Consider the following 16,066-nt stretch of genomic DNA (forward strand, 5'->3'; position numbering starts at 1 on the left):
CTATACAAAACATGTTTTTTGGCTTGTCCCAGTCAAAGGAAGAGATTTTTCAGCTAGAAAGCAGTGACTTCGGTAGCCCCAATGCCAATTTTTAGGCAGCTTTCAAATTTAGTTTTTTATTATTATTTAATACTCAGAAAAATAGTTGGGTGAATGAGATTTTATTGATAGGATTATAATTGTGTGTATTTAGTGTCTACTCTTTTATTTGAAAAATAAAATAAAATAAAATCTTATTGGTAAGAGTATTTAAATATAGTTTTTTTTTGTTTTGCAATCCAGAAAATGGTAGGTCCCACACTTGAATTTATTGTTTGGCTAATATTTTCTAAATACAGTTTTCAAAAAACCGTATCCTATTTTCCTGATTTAAAATAGGATTTTGAAAACGACTTAAGAAGTGTTTTCAAGATACAGAAAATGTTTTCAATGACATAGTTGTAAATAAATTGAAAACAGTGGACTTCACATATTTGTCCAAACTCTTTTATCTCTTAAATTTAGGAGTTTATCTTTATCACAAAAAGAATTCTCACACTTCAAATTTGAAATTATCAGTTAAAAAAAAAAAAAAAAGACATGAAGAGCTCTATTCCTTTATCATTATCCACAAATAAAAAGTAATTTACAGATTCTATACAATACTTTTTGTACATATATTTTTTTTAAATCTCAAAAATAGAAATGGTTTCCCAAACAATTATTTTTGTTTTAGTATTTTGAAAATTTTTCTTAAAAGTGGGAGCCAAACACGTAAAATATAAAAATTATTATCTAAAAACTAATTTCAAGTTCAATTTTTTGAAAATTGTTTTATATTGCTTTGAAAACAAAAAAAAAAAAAAAAAAAAAAAACAAAAAAAATCATTCTACCAATCAGGCCCTAAACTTTTACATTCAATCTTTATTGAATGTGTACACACACTTGTGACCTATTTGGGTAAAAAAAAAAAAAAAAAAAAAAAACTAAAACTAAAACTAAACATGTATGTGTTAGGGATTGAGATATGTTAGGGATTGAGAACGGTGCAATTCACCCTCATCCTCTCACAATTTTTTTTTTCTTTTTCACCTTTTTTTTTTTTTTTTTTATAACTTTTACTCTTTTTTTTTTTTTTTATATTTTATATATTCAATGGTACATATTTAAAATTGTTTTTTGCAACTTTAAATCTCAACCATTTATGCCAATTAATCTCAATCCATATATTAGATTAGATTATTTTATTGTAAGAAAACTAACGAAAGATGGCTTCTTAATACTATTATGTTTATATCTATTAAGATTTTTTTTTCCCAGCTTGAGACTCATCACACGTCCACACACACATCATACAAACAATCAAATTGGGGAATCACAATCTCTCTCACTTAAATCACTAACGTCCTAGTTAGGGCCCACTTTGTGGGTAGTGTCTCCGAGCCCACATGGGGATACCGGGCCGGCTCTGATACCATATGTAATGACCCAAGGAAAAATGCTAACCACATCTACGCTATACCTCAAAATGACTAGTCACAATTGAGACTCCTTATAGTTGTTAATAAAGTCCGAATCTACCCAGTAAATACCAGATGTGGGACTCATCACACGTTCATACACACATCACACAAACAATCAAATTTTCATTGACGTTGAAGGACTTTTTAGCATTTAGATAAATCTAAAACTTTGTTAAATTGAAGGGGTGAAAAAGTAAAGAAATGAAAACAATTGAAACTTAACTTTATTTTAAAATCAATATCACACTTTGATATTCATTATGTATTTGTTTCATACATTCATTATTTATGCACATCTTATTTCCTTACATTAATAAATGGGGAGGAATCACCACGCATTCTTGGTATAATGATCACTCTAGTAGTATAAGTACTCGTGGGTGTGAATGACAAGGGTTGGGATTCAAATATCTAGAAATGAGTTTTACACACATACACAATTAGATTAAATTAGAGTAAAATTTTTATCTTGTATCAAAAAATTAAAAATAAGATAAAATAAAAAATAAGTGGGGAGGAAAAATCAGAACCCAACAAATCATACTTTGCTATAAAACTCTTTAACTTAAATTTTACTTCTAGAGTTGGAGTTCCTTTTATTAATTTTCTTAATCAGTTTTGAAAGGTAAGATTAACTTTTTTATTCTAATAAAATTTATTTTATTATTATATTATTATTTTGTCCTACTATTGTTTCTCCTTGAACATATAGAGTAAGAATTCTGTCTAGTGAGGATTAAACGGAATACCTGACCAACATGTGATCATTGTTAAACATGTGTCGTGTCATGTTATTGTTGCATCTAATGCTCTAAAGCATGCATAGACGCAAGCCATATCCAAATGCATATTTTCAACATTCTTTAGAGAAAAAAAGTGCGTAGATATTTTCTTTTTAAGGACCATCCAGATGCACCCCTTGGCTTATGCAATTTTGACTTATTGAGCCCATCACCTAGCCCATCCCTGAAAGTTGAATTCGTATGCCACTCTTCAATCAGTGGTGCCTGGCCAAGGGGAAGGAATTGACCGGATGTCTCAAGCAATCATGCATTTAAGACCATATGTCTCCCATGCCTCCGGACAATCAAACAGTTCATAATATGTTAAGAAAATACACTAAATTACACTTTCACCCTTTAAACTTTGAGAATTTTTTCATTTATCTTTTTTGCAACAGTCATATTTTTATATATTGGCTTATCCGATATCATAACACTTTATATGTATTTGAGTCTTAGTTTTTAATGTGTCCAAGAAGACATTGAAGTTATCAAACAAGTGGTATTATTGACCCAAAAAAAAAACTAAATCTACATGTCCGAATACCCGTGGACCTAGTGGCGGCTCCACTTGTATGTGAAGGTGGTCCTGGGACCACCCTCACTTGTCAAATTGGTTATAACTTAAGTTTACAACTTTACTTAATATATTTTTATTGAAAGTGAAATTTGACAAGTCCACTATTGAATTACATCTTTTTATTATTTTTTTATATTTGCAAAATTTTTAGAAAATTGAAGATCAATAGCTATGTGATTAATAAATTGTTTAAATTACAAGTTTTTGTAGTTTAAAATTATTCATAAAATATAAGCTTATAGATCATATAGTAAATAAGATCCAATTAATACAAAATTTTACATGTGTATTAAAAATGTAAAGAATATGAAATTAAACAATTATATTTCAAAATATATAATAATTTCTATTTTATTGAGTAAGATTATACCGGCTATAACTAATTTTATAACTAAATTTTGTCTTTTTGATTTAGCTAGCAACGTCTGAGAAAATATCTATGAACGAGTACAAATGAAATAATGGTTACAAGCACTGATTGGCCAGGTTCTTTATAACATTGAAAAAAAAAAATATATATATATATATATATTGTATTCATTTTTTTTTTTCCCTTAGATTAATCACTGTCTACCTCATATTGGAGAACTCTAGGAAAATATCTATGAACGAGGACAAATGAAATAATTGTTACCAGCTCTGACAGGCCAGATTCTTCATAACAATCAAACTGAGGAAAGAGTTGTAAATCGGCCTTCGCTTTTGCTTTATAATGTTTTTGGGCCACCATGTTGTCTAAGAATCTTTGTGAATTATGCATAAGATGCCAACAAAAGTCATTTCTGAGTTTCAAATTAGTGGAAGAAGCTTTGTTGGTTCTAATATGAAATGGCTGCGGGCACATAAAGACCATGTTAGCAAAGCAAACGCTGGACTGTTATAGAATCTGGTTCTGAAGTCCTAATCTCTCTCTCTTAATTTTTCCATCCCCAGAGGGGTCTATGACGTGGGACGCACATGCTATAGTGGTCTGCTTTACTTTTCTTTCTTTCTTTCTTTCTTTTTTTTTTTTTTTTTTAAATGTTTTTTCAAAGATGTGTCAATGTGAAATTGACTCCAATTAGGCCTTTTTTTCAAAGTCATAAAAAAAATTAAAAAAAGTGACGTAGTCACTGATGTCTCCGTTGCATATACAAACCTACTCAATATTTTTTTTTTTTTATTAGAAATAAATTTTGATAAATTTACTATTAGGTTATATTTTCATCTTATATTTTCTGTGCTTACAAAATTTTCAAAAAATTAAGAATCAATAACTATGTAATTAATAAATTGTTTAAATTATAAATTTTTATAGTTTAAAATTATGCACAAAATATAAACTTATAGATCATATAATAAATAATATTTAATTGATACAAAATTTAATATGTATATTAATAACGTAAAAAATATATAATTTAACAATTAAATTTTTAAAATATATAATAATATTTATTTTATTAAATAAAATTATAATTATAAACTATAACTAATTTTATAGTAAACTTTTAAAAAAAAAAAAAAAAAAAAAAAAAAAACTCCTTTCTGAATAGGATTTCTATAAGAGTGACTAAACTGGCTGTTTACGTCTTTGTTGATTCTAAGAAATACAATCGGATAGGTGACTTTTTGTGTTAAGTCATTGGGGGATTTGACGTAGCATACCCATGTAAGAATAATTTTATAGATACCAACTACACAGTTCACACGCAAAGATGTAAGGGGTTTGGTAATGGCATACCAATTATAGTCCACAGCCCAATAAGAAGAGGGATTGATTAGTGTAGTCACTAGTCAGAAGTGACATCGCTTTCATGATAGTGAAGATTTTTTTTTTTTTTTTTGGAGAAAATAGTGAAGATTTTTTTTCCGCTAACCATGTGAAGATGTTTAGTATAGACTTGAGGAGACCAAAAGATATTTTAATTAATATAGTAATCAATTGTCACTTGTCACGATCAGAAACTTGGAATTATTTATCTGTTACTTCTATATACTAACTTTTGGATTTTCATTTATTCTATACAAGAACAAGAAGGTTGGCAGAGATACATTGTATGTTCGACTGTTTTCCATGGTTCAAATTAAAACTTAGAGGATACAATTAATTCTAGTAAAAATTTTATATGCGTCAGGTGTATGAGATACATATACTATCTTTTAATTTTAATATAAGTGAGTGAAGTGATAGGTTCAAATTGTATAAATAATCATACACATTAATTGGTAGCCGCATTGTGGTTATGAGATGTGACTTCTATTATTTTAACATTTTTTCTTTAATCACATTATTTGTCACGACCTAGTGACATGTGTAACTTAATGAATTAGTTTAGAATGGATTAATCACTTTTTGTCCCCTAATCACCCTGACTCACCAACTTTGATTTAATTTTTATATATTAGTTTGCAAAATTTAAATTTTTAAGAATATAACATTTCAAAAAAAAATATGTATTTTTCCCCTAAAAAAAACCAAGTCTTATAATTTCCTAAAAAAAAGTTTATAAAATCCTGTAGTATCTCATAAAAAAATAACAAGATTATAAACTCCACTAAAATTTAGTAAATTTTGTTAAAATAAGGAAGATTTAACATATTTTTGAAATGATTAATAAATTTTATCTAAGGAGTTTTAGTTTTTGTCCACCCAAATCCAACAATGCACTTTTCGGAATATGTATTTTATATGCTTAATTTTTATAATTTTCTTAAGTACTCGAATAAGTTTGCTTCAATTTATTTTATTTTCTTATTTTGTAATATTTTGTTGATTTTTAAGATATAGGTAAGAGTATAAAGTCACATGAGATATCAATTGAAAATAAAATCAAGTTTATTCTAGAAATTAATTAGAATGATAGTTTTCCAAATAATTCCTCATTGCCTTTATTATTTGTGGGTCAAATAATTGTGGATCAATAAAAGAAAAATTATCTCATATAAAAAACTAAAATTATATTACAGACATCATATACATACATGATTTAAATTCAATTATTAAATATAAAACTTATAGATTTTTAGTTACTTAATATTATATGACTTATTCAATTTTCTATGAAGGATAGTATCTCTCAACAAAATTTATTATATTGAAAATTTTGGAAAAGAAATTGAATTAAGAATTATCCTGTAGTTTTGGCTTAGTTATTCTCATAAAATATTAAAAATTTACTTATATTTTCAAAAGAAATAGCAAACATATACATAATTACTTACGTGTGTGCGATTTGTTGATCGTAGAAGTCGGCCCCTTCAACGGAGGATTTTTAACTCTATCCCTGCCACTCACGACTGCATATGAAGGTTGTGATAATAGTTATAGGGCAAAAAATGTATCCACGTAATTTACTGGTTCAACACACCACCCCGGCCACCCCCCCAAAAAAAAAAAAATCAACCTATTAAGATGACTGACCATATATAGAGAGAACTTTGATTTATTTATTTTTGTGTGCCAAATATTATGGATTATCAATACCCATCAAAGGAAGAGAAGCCATAGATAAAGTAGAACTTGTTTTTATCTGAAAGAAATTGGTATGAAAGGCTTTTTTTTTTGAGAATCCGGACCGAAAGGCGAAAACAGCTTCTATCTGAGCTTGAATAATGAATGTGAAGAGAAGCCATACCGTCAAAAACCACCCCTGGCTGGCCCCGTGAATAAAATAAGAGCATAAAAGCATAGTACCAAAATCTTTGTCATAATCACTTTAAAAGATGCCTTAACTGTCATCTCCTTCCCATTTTCCCTGTTGGAGCCAGTGCACCAGCACTGTTTCATTCTCGCCATTAACTATGTGACTGTACTTGCTTTAAATGGTTATAGTAATAATGACCAAGTAGCTATGGTGATTTAAAGCCTGTTTGGATTAGCCCTGTTTTGAGTCATATAACTCAGTTCTCATCACTCAAATTGGATTGCGTGAGACCCATCCAGAACTGAGTATTTGGCTTGATTTCCTCTCCCTATTTTCATAACTCAAACTCAGTTTAGGTTGAATGAGAGTGATGAAAACTGGAAACAAGGATTTACTGTTTTTTGTTTCTCAAACTCAAACTTAGTGGCAATTTTCGTAAAATGGAAGACCTTGTGGAGCCCACAGCTAGTGTATTGTCATTTCAGCTTGATATTACCGTTGCAAATTTGCCCATTTCTCTTTCTCAGCACCACCACACCAACCCAGTGCCACCACAGCACCACCACAACAAACCCAGGGCCGATCCACACCACTGAAACACCAACCCAGGGCCGATCCACACCACCGAAACACCAACCCAGTGCCCACACCACCGTAACCCAACCACAATTGATTCAAGCCACGCCGTGATCCATAACCCGATCTCCACCGTAACCCAACCCTAAAAACCCAATCTCAAACTCGATCTCCACCGTGAAACCCACCCAACACCCAAATACAGATTGAAGAGGGGAGAGACAGAGAAAGCTGAAAAAGAAATAGAGAAAAGTGGAAAATTTTGATAGACAAAAAATTTGATAGAAAAGAGGGAGAGTCAGAGAAATGAAAGGTGAGAGAAAGAGTGGAAGATTTTTTTTGTTAATAAGTCGCGGGTAGCAACAATGTTGCACTGGGTAGTGTCAGTGGTGGGGTCCACGGGTTTGGGGAAAAGTGGTAGAGATATGTAACTAAGAACTCAACCCAAATGTGTTTTGCAATTTTTGAGTGAAACTGAGTTTGGAAATTGAGTTATGAGTTTTGAGTTTGAGTAATAGGAATTGAAAACTGAGAACTGAGAATTGAGTCAGCTTTAAACCAAACGGGACCTTAATTTCTTCTTTTTCTGAAGAAGTACGATGACATTGCCACTTTTAATAATAAAAATAAATGATAGAATTTGAGGATATGATGTACGTTTTAAGATGATTGCTTTTATTTTTTGGTAATAAATTGCTTTTTATTATTATGGTAAGATTTTAATAATAAAAAATTTAAGTAGAATTTGAATATTATGTCACTTATTTGACAATAAAAAAAATTACCAATTAAATTAAATGGAGCTAAGAATGCAAGACATGTTAGTAACTTTTTGGTGTAGATGGAATGTGTTTCACCTCATCTCAATTATGTTCTTCTTATTGATTTCAGCTAATTTTCATTTATGAATGTGTGAAATGTTTTTCTCACAAAAAGTTAAATGGAACTAGGAATGCTCACATTATTTTATCTAATTGAATAATACATTATAGAGAAATGGGATGGAGTGCAGCCAATTTGTTTGTTTGTTTGTTTTTTTTTTTTTTTTTTTTTTTTTTTTTGGGGGGGGGGGGTTATGTATAGAATGTAGCCCAATTAGCATTTCATCTTGGTGATAAATTGAGGTTTTCATATATATTAGAGATATATATTTTTTACTTGATATATTAGAGAAGTGTTGATAGGCTTATAGTTGCAGTCTTTGAGATATTTAATTACGGTAAGGATTTGCTGCATACTTGGTTGCAGCAAATCCTACATAATGGTAGATGTGTCAACATATTAGAGAGACATATCTATCAAGTTCCAATTTAATGAAAACTTCTATTAACCCTAGCGTTAACATCTTCTCTCACACGCATGAGCAAAACCAAAATTGAAAGAAAAATTCCTCTCTTAGGATCATAAACTTAGATCTTGAACAACCAAAATAATTACCCTAATTACTAATCTACTCAAACACGAAAGCAACCCATTTCCCAAATCAAACAAAGAAAGCTCTTTCAAATCCTTTTCTATTGAAAACAACAATAATTCCATATGTATTGGTTCACATTCAAATCCAATTATCAAAAAAATCCCATTACATAAACACCTATATTTCTCGGCATCTATCTCTTCTCAATTCGATATGCTTGGAGAGGATGAGATGTAAAGATGTCAAAACTCAATGAAAAAAAAAAAAAGAATCCAACACCTCCAACAATAACAAAGAGAAACACATAATTAATTTTTATAAAAAAAAATTTAAAAATTCTTTAAATGAAAGAGATTTGTGAAGGATTTGGCTTTGCTCTAGCTTCATTCACACTTATCTACATAACCTATAACACAAGCGAAGGAGATGTCCACTTGGGGCTTTGAAAGCCAAATCCTTGTGAACCCGGATTTAATAGTGGTGCAAGTGGCGTGAAGGATGTCTAGATTTGGAGAACTAAAGGAGCAGACCAACCGCCGATGAAGAGAGAGACGAAATGAGCCTACATGATACTGGAATTGAATGAGGTAACCCAAACCTATCCAATATGATAAATGAGGGCAGGGTGAATGTATATATTTTTATATTTTCTAGTTATATGGAATAAGAAAAACACTCAAGAACTAAAATGTTAAATAAGCTCACGACCAAAGCAAACCCAAAGGGATATAGAAACCACCCAAAGGAATAAAACTAAGAATGTAGAATTGGATTGGCTCACCACTCAATCGGATACAGAATATCACCACCTAAAGAGATATAGAAATTGAAACTCACCACCCAAAGGAATCCACCCAAGGGACGAGAGTTAATTTAGAAGAAATCCATCTTCTGAAAAGCACAAAGGCTAATTCTAAAAACACTCTATAATTCGGGTTTTTTTTTTATTTTTTTTTATTCAATTCAGCCAAAAGGCTTATATAAATCTTAGGATAGCCCTTTAAGCATGGGAGAGTGAAATTAGCAATTAAAAACGTTACATTTTCAAGAAATTAACTCATTATGGACATAATGGGGAGTCGGCACCTAGTTTGACAAATGACCTAGGAACATGAATATAGTGTCCTCTCGAGAAAGGACATTTTGATCTTACTACCAGCGTATGAGTTCAGTGTTTAGGTACGGTTTTGGAAAAGTGTTAGGCACCCAAAACCGCCCAACCGTAAGGTTGACTTCCACTCATTGCATCTTACGTCTTAATCCTGTAAAAGGCATATTCAATATTGTATCTATACTCACACACACACTAGCATACATCTAAGCATACAATCATGACATCAATCATCCAAAAACTTAATCATTCATCTATCATGGCATATCACAACCCAAGCCTAACATACATGGCTTCTCATATCAACATAGCATTCATCTAGCATCATATCACATCTAAGGCAGAAACATAGGTAGCAAACAATCATGGTAGAAACAAAAGCGTAGAAATATCCAAGTAACATTTGATTGCATCTATACATTAAGAATAACGCATCCAAACAAACATGCTCATATCTATCATTAAACATACATCATGCATGTTCATGTGAATGCATGACTTACCTCACTTACTTTGTTGCATCTTAGCACATATGGCATTACTCTATGAATATGTGAATGCATGTTCATGGCATCAAAACAAAAAAAAAAAACAAAATATAAACCCTAATTTAAACATGTGAAAGGCAAATAAACAATAAACAGAGAACAGAGACTTATATCTATAAAAAGGAGTCAAAATAAAGGCATAACATGTGAAACAAATGAAGAAAACAAAGCAGAAAACTTAAATTAGGGTTTCTAGCAACGGTATGCACGCGTTTGCAGAAGTTTGAATGTGTAGGTCAAATGCATATGTGCACATACTTTGACCTTCGTGCACATGCATAATGCATGTGTGCGCAGGCTGGCTCAAAAACCCTAGCCCAAAACACAAAAAACACAAAAGAACAAAGTAACATTTAAAACAATAAATCTAACAACCTAACATGCTTAGAAATACAAAAGCTAACTAAAACTAAGCTATATAAGCATAAAACAAACAAAGAAACAAGATTAGGAATGAAATTAAAACAAAAAAGGGAGAAAAGAGCTTAGAAATCAATACCTCAAAACAAAAGCTCCTAGGCTTGATTTTGTACCGTTCCTCTCAGTCAAATCTATTCACAATCAATGAAAAAGTGATTAGTAATCTTAAACTCAAAGATCAAGGCCAGAAAAGGCCTCAATCAAAAGAAAATTGATTTGAGGATATTATATGAAAAACTCCCTCTTTGATTCACTATTTCTAGTGAATTTTAGAGTTTTCCTTTAGAATTTCTATGTGTTTTGAAAATGTACCATGTATGACTAAAACTCTATTGTGAAAATAGAGTTTTGGAACGGCTTCCAGATGATGTGAGATTCGTTCCAAACCTCAATTTTTAATGCAAAAAACTTGTCTTTCATAGTTTCTAGAACCCTACATGTGCGCGTAGGTTTGTGCCTGTGTGCACATGCATCTGTGCACATGCATCATGGCCACACGTGTAGGTTGATTCCTGTGCCCATAGGCCAAGGGTTTCATTGGCTTTACTTTTCCAAAAATAGATTTATTTGCTCATTAAAAATTATATTTTCCATTTTAGTATTTCTCAAGTCAATTTAACATCTAATTGGGCCCTAAAACAACCTTGAGTTTTAGAATTTCAGCATCATTGGGAAAATGGGGCATGAGTCGTAAGAGACACAAAATACGATGTCTACACTCATGGGAACTATAAACAATATAAATAACTTGTCTGCCTAGGAAAACTAAAATATAATGACTGAATATTTCCTAAGAAAGCAACATTAAATACTCTTTGACTTCCTGGAGAAAATGACTTATTATTATCCTTTAAATATCTTCTAAATTATTGTGGAATTCATTCAAAACAATGGCTTTATTTGCTAGGCTTGAAAATCAACTTAGTTGGGTTTAAGAAATTGATTGAATTGGGCTGTAAGCTTATTTGGATACTCCACATGCCACCATGTTTGTGGCTGCCACTTTACTTTAGTGTCACCACACCAGATTGACACAACAACATTGACTTCCAAGTTCCCATGCAACCGATGGAGCACCTACTCTCTCCATTCGGGGCTCTGAATCTCTCTGACTCGAAGCTTCGAGAAACCGCTTGCAAGATCCTCGTCGGCACTTGCTGTAGCTCCGGTATGAGATCGTTGACTTACATTCCTCAGTTAGAGAAGCCCGAAAGGGCTCCTACAATTATGTTAGTCAGCTTCGTTGCAGAGGTTGCTAACTTCATTGGCAGCAAGTTGAATAAGAAGGCACTTAGGCTCAAAATGACATCTTTTTCTTCATTAAATTATCACATTATCCACTTATCCCGAAAATTTAATAAAGTCAAACGCATTGTATTTCCACCTATTTGATAAAAGGCAAGGGTGAGTTGGAGTTTGAGTTTGATCTATTGGCTCTCTCTGCTTGGGGTTCAAGTTATATAAGGAATGCATGTGTAACCTTAAAACAATATTTTTTAATTGAATTTATATTTTAATAAATTCACAATTAGATTTCATTTTTTATACTCTCCATACTTGGACATTTTCAATTTGATCGAAAATCAATAGTTATTTCATTTTTAAAATGTTTAATATTTCAAGTTTTTTATATTTTAAGATTATTTTATAGATTGAATAGTAAATAAAATCTAATTAACATGAAATTTGACATGTTTGCTAATAACCATAAAGAACATGTATTCTAATGGTGTGTTTTTTTTTTTTTTTTTTTAATCTAAGAAAATGTTACACCAAATATAACTAGATACCCACTTTGTACATAAAAAATATATTAATAATCAATATATATAAGCAGAGACCTCATGAGCATGAGGTCTTGCCATGTGGCGCTATAATCTTGCATTTAGCCTTTTTAACCTCTTCTCATTAACTTTTTTTTTTTTTAACTGTTACCCAAAAGATCACGTTAACTTCTTTTTATTGTTATCTATAAGATGGGCTGTTGTTGAAGATTGGACCAAATCAAACCAAATCTTATGAAAAGCCCAGACCCACTTATTCCCTTACATATTATGACCCAGGCATGATCCTTTCTTATGTGTAGATGAAAGCCAAGACCTTAACCCACTTACAAATTCTCTTTCTCCTTCCCCACATGTAAATGAAACTTGAAAGTCAAGACCCTGACTCACTTAGAAGCTCTCTTCCTCTATACAAGCTTTTGTTTAGACTACATATAATCTTCAGCTTCTTTGCAAACAACAGTGTGCAATTCAGATTCAGTGATCCCATCTAACCAAACCAACGTTTCTACTCATTTTTCAAGTTTTAATTCAAACCTCTTGTGTAAACTAATGGAGATATATTGTCAAGGAAGACATACAATCATTCTAAAATATTAAAAAAAGAAAAAAAAAAAGAAAAAAAAAAAGGGAAATGTATAGTCTAGCCTTAACAGTCGCACCACACACACACACACACACACACACATACTCTGTCTCTCTCTCTGTCTCTCTGTCTCTGTCTCTGTCTCTCTCTCTCTCTCTCTCATTTTGAGTGGTATATTAGGATTCCCCAAATTGAAGATAATATTTAATCTTACCAATAAGCTACACATTGGAAGAATTGTCTTCTAAGATAACGAGTGCTTCTCTTGCTGTGTTATAGAAAATATCAAATGGTATGCGATATGACATAGTCACCAATAGGATTCCCTAAATTGATGATAATATTTAATCTTACCAATGAGTTACACATTGGAAGAATTGTTTTCTAAGATAACAAGTGCTTCTCTTGCTGTATTACAGAAAATGTCAAATGATATGCGATGTGACATAGTTACCAATTGTCATATTGCATTCAACTATATTAATATTAAAATTTAAGTTATTTTTGTTATTATGGTAATAGGTATGAAGACCAATTTGTTTATATGACTTTTGATATACTCTTACAGTCGATTAAGAAATTCATAGCTAGCTAGACCAAATTGTTTGTGATACCTTCGAATCGCATGGTTATTATTATTATTAGTATTTTTACACAAATGCATGAAAGTGATAGGTCCATTCCAAGCATAAGGATGATCATAAGTTCATATGTTGACAAACAATTGAGATACTATGCTCATAGATTCTAATAGCATTTATCTCTTTTGAAAATATAAACAATTTATAGGATTATAGCCACAAATATTTGGCATATAACCTATGATGCAAAAATTATTTTGGTATCCCATGTGACAAGACTACAAAAAATTTTAGTTAGATGCACACCATATATATTTTTTTAAGTCTTCCTGCTATATTTACATGGTTTGGTTTAAAGTAAAACTTTATTGGAAAAATTGTTCATTCAATCAAATCTATGAGCAATGGTATGCCGTATGTGATCTTTTTACTGGTAATATTACTCTATATTTTAATTATTAAAGCAAATCTATTTTTATTTAGATGTTCATTTCTACGAATCCTCTCTAAGTTTTTCCTACTTATTCAATTCCTATTAATGTGAATAGTGAAGATTGAAATCCTATAAAAACCAAGTTTATTGTTTCAGTTTGAGACCAATATACTTTTGGGCAAAGTTTTCTTGTGCATTGCACAAGTTTCTAACTAGTTATCTAAAAAGCCTAAATGTCAAATGGTATGCGGTATGACATAGTTACCATATTAATATTAAATTTTGAGTTATCATGATATTAGGTATGAAGACCAATTTGTTGATAAAACTTTTGATATACTCTTACAGCCGATTAAGAAATTCATAGCTAGTTTGACCAAATTGTTTATGATGCCTTTGAATTGCATGGTTTTTTTTTTTCCACAAATGCATGAAACTGGTAGGTCCATCATAAGCATAAGGATGATCATAAGTTCATATGTTGACAAACAATTAAGATACTGCGCTCGTAGATTCTGATAGCATTTGTCTCTTTTGAAAATCTAAACAATTTATAGGATTCTAGCCACAAATATTTGACATATAATCTATGATGCAAAAATAATTTTGGAATCCCATATGACAAGACTACAGAAAATTTTAGTTAGATGCACACCAAATTTATTATTATTATTATTATTATTTTAAGTTTTTCTGTTGTATTTACATGGTCTAGCTTAAAGCAAAATTTTATTGGCAAAATTATTCATTCAATCAAATCCATGAGCAATGGGATGCCATATGTGATCTTTTTACTGTAAATGTTACTCTATTTAGTTAATTAATTATATATGTACTACTTATTTTTATTGTTAGTTCTTAATTTCTTTGCTTATATATACATACATACATATATATATATATATATATATATTGCGGCTAACAATATGTACTTATTTTACTTATTAAAGCAAATCTATATTTATTTAGATGTTCATTTATATGAATCATGTTTAAGTTTTTCCTACTTACTCAATTCCTATTAATGTAAATAGTGAAGATTGAAATCCTATAAAAACTAAGTTTATTGTTTCAGTTTGAGACCAACATACTTTTAGGCAAAGTTTTTCCGTGCATCGCACGAGTTTCCAACTAATTATCTAAAAAGCCTAAACTCGTCACTAGCCTTGTACCTTAATTGACACTTCTTTATACACAAAATGCTTAGGATCTAGGAGGAAATTATTCGAGCTGCTAGATTAGCAGCATATTATAACTATTTAAAAAGCTTAAACTCAACCCAGTCCAACTCATAGATTCTAGTTAGTTTAACTGATAAAAATTTATTATTGTTAAATAAGAGTTTTGAGTTCGAACTTCGAGCCTCATTTACACCCAAAAAAAAAAAAAAAACTAATTGGTATCTTGTTCTAATAATAAAGAGTAATCATCATGTAACAAATTCTAATTTGAATAAGTAATAAATTTTTATCAAGTAATCAAGAACGTTACTCTCTCTCTCTCTCTCTCTCTCTCTCTCTCTCTCTCTCTCTCTCTCTCTCTATATATATATATATATAAATATTGCGGCTAACTATATGTACTTATTTTACTTATTAAAGCAAATCTATGTTTATTTAGATGTTCATTTCTATGAATCCTCTTTAAGTTTTTCCTACTTACTCAATTCCTATTAATGTAAATAGTGAAGATCAAAATCCTATAAGAACCAAGTTTATTGTTTCAGTTTGAGAGCAACATATTTTTAGGCAAAGTTTTCTCATGCATTGCACGAGTTTTCGACTAGTTATCTAAAAAGCCTAAACTCGTCACTAGCCTTGTACTTTAATTGACACTTCTTTATGCACAAAATGCTTGGGATCTAGGGGAAATAATTCGAGCTGCTACATTAGCAACATATTGTAACTATTTAAAAAGCTTAAACTCAACCCAATCCAACTCATAGATTTTAGTTAGTTTAATTGTTAAAATCTCTTGTTGTTGAATAAGAGTTTTGAGTTCGAAGTTCAAGCCTCATTTACACACAAATAATAATAATAATAATAATAATAATTGGTATCTTGGCCTAACGACAAAGAGTAATAATCACGGAATAGATTCTAATTTGAATAAGTAATAA

Source organism: Quercus suber, unplaced genomic scaffold (assembly GCF_002906115.3).
Source record: "Quercus suber isolate HL8 unplaced genomic scaffold, Cork oak 2.0 scaffold_135, whole genome shotgun sequence".
Classification (NCBI taxonomy): domain Eukaryota; kingdom Viridiplantae; phylum Streptophyta; class Magnoliopsida; order Fagales; family Fagaceae; genus Quercus; species Quercus suber.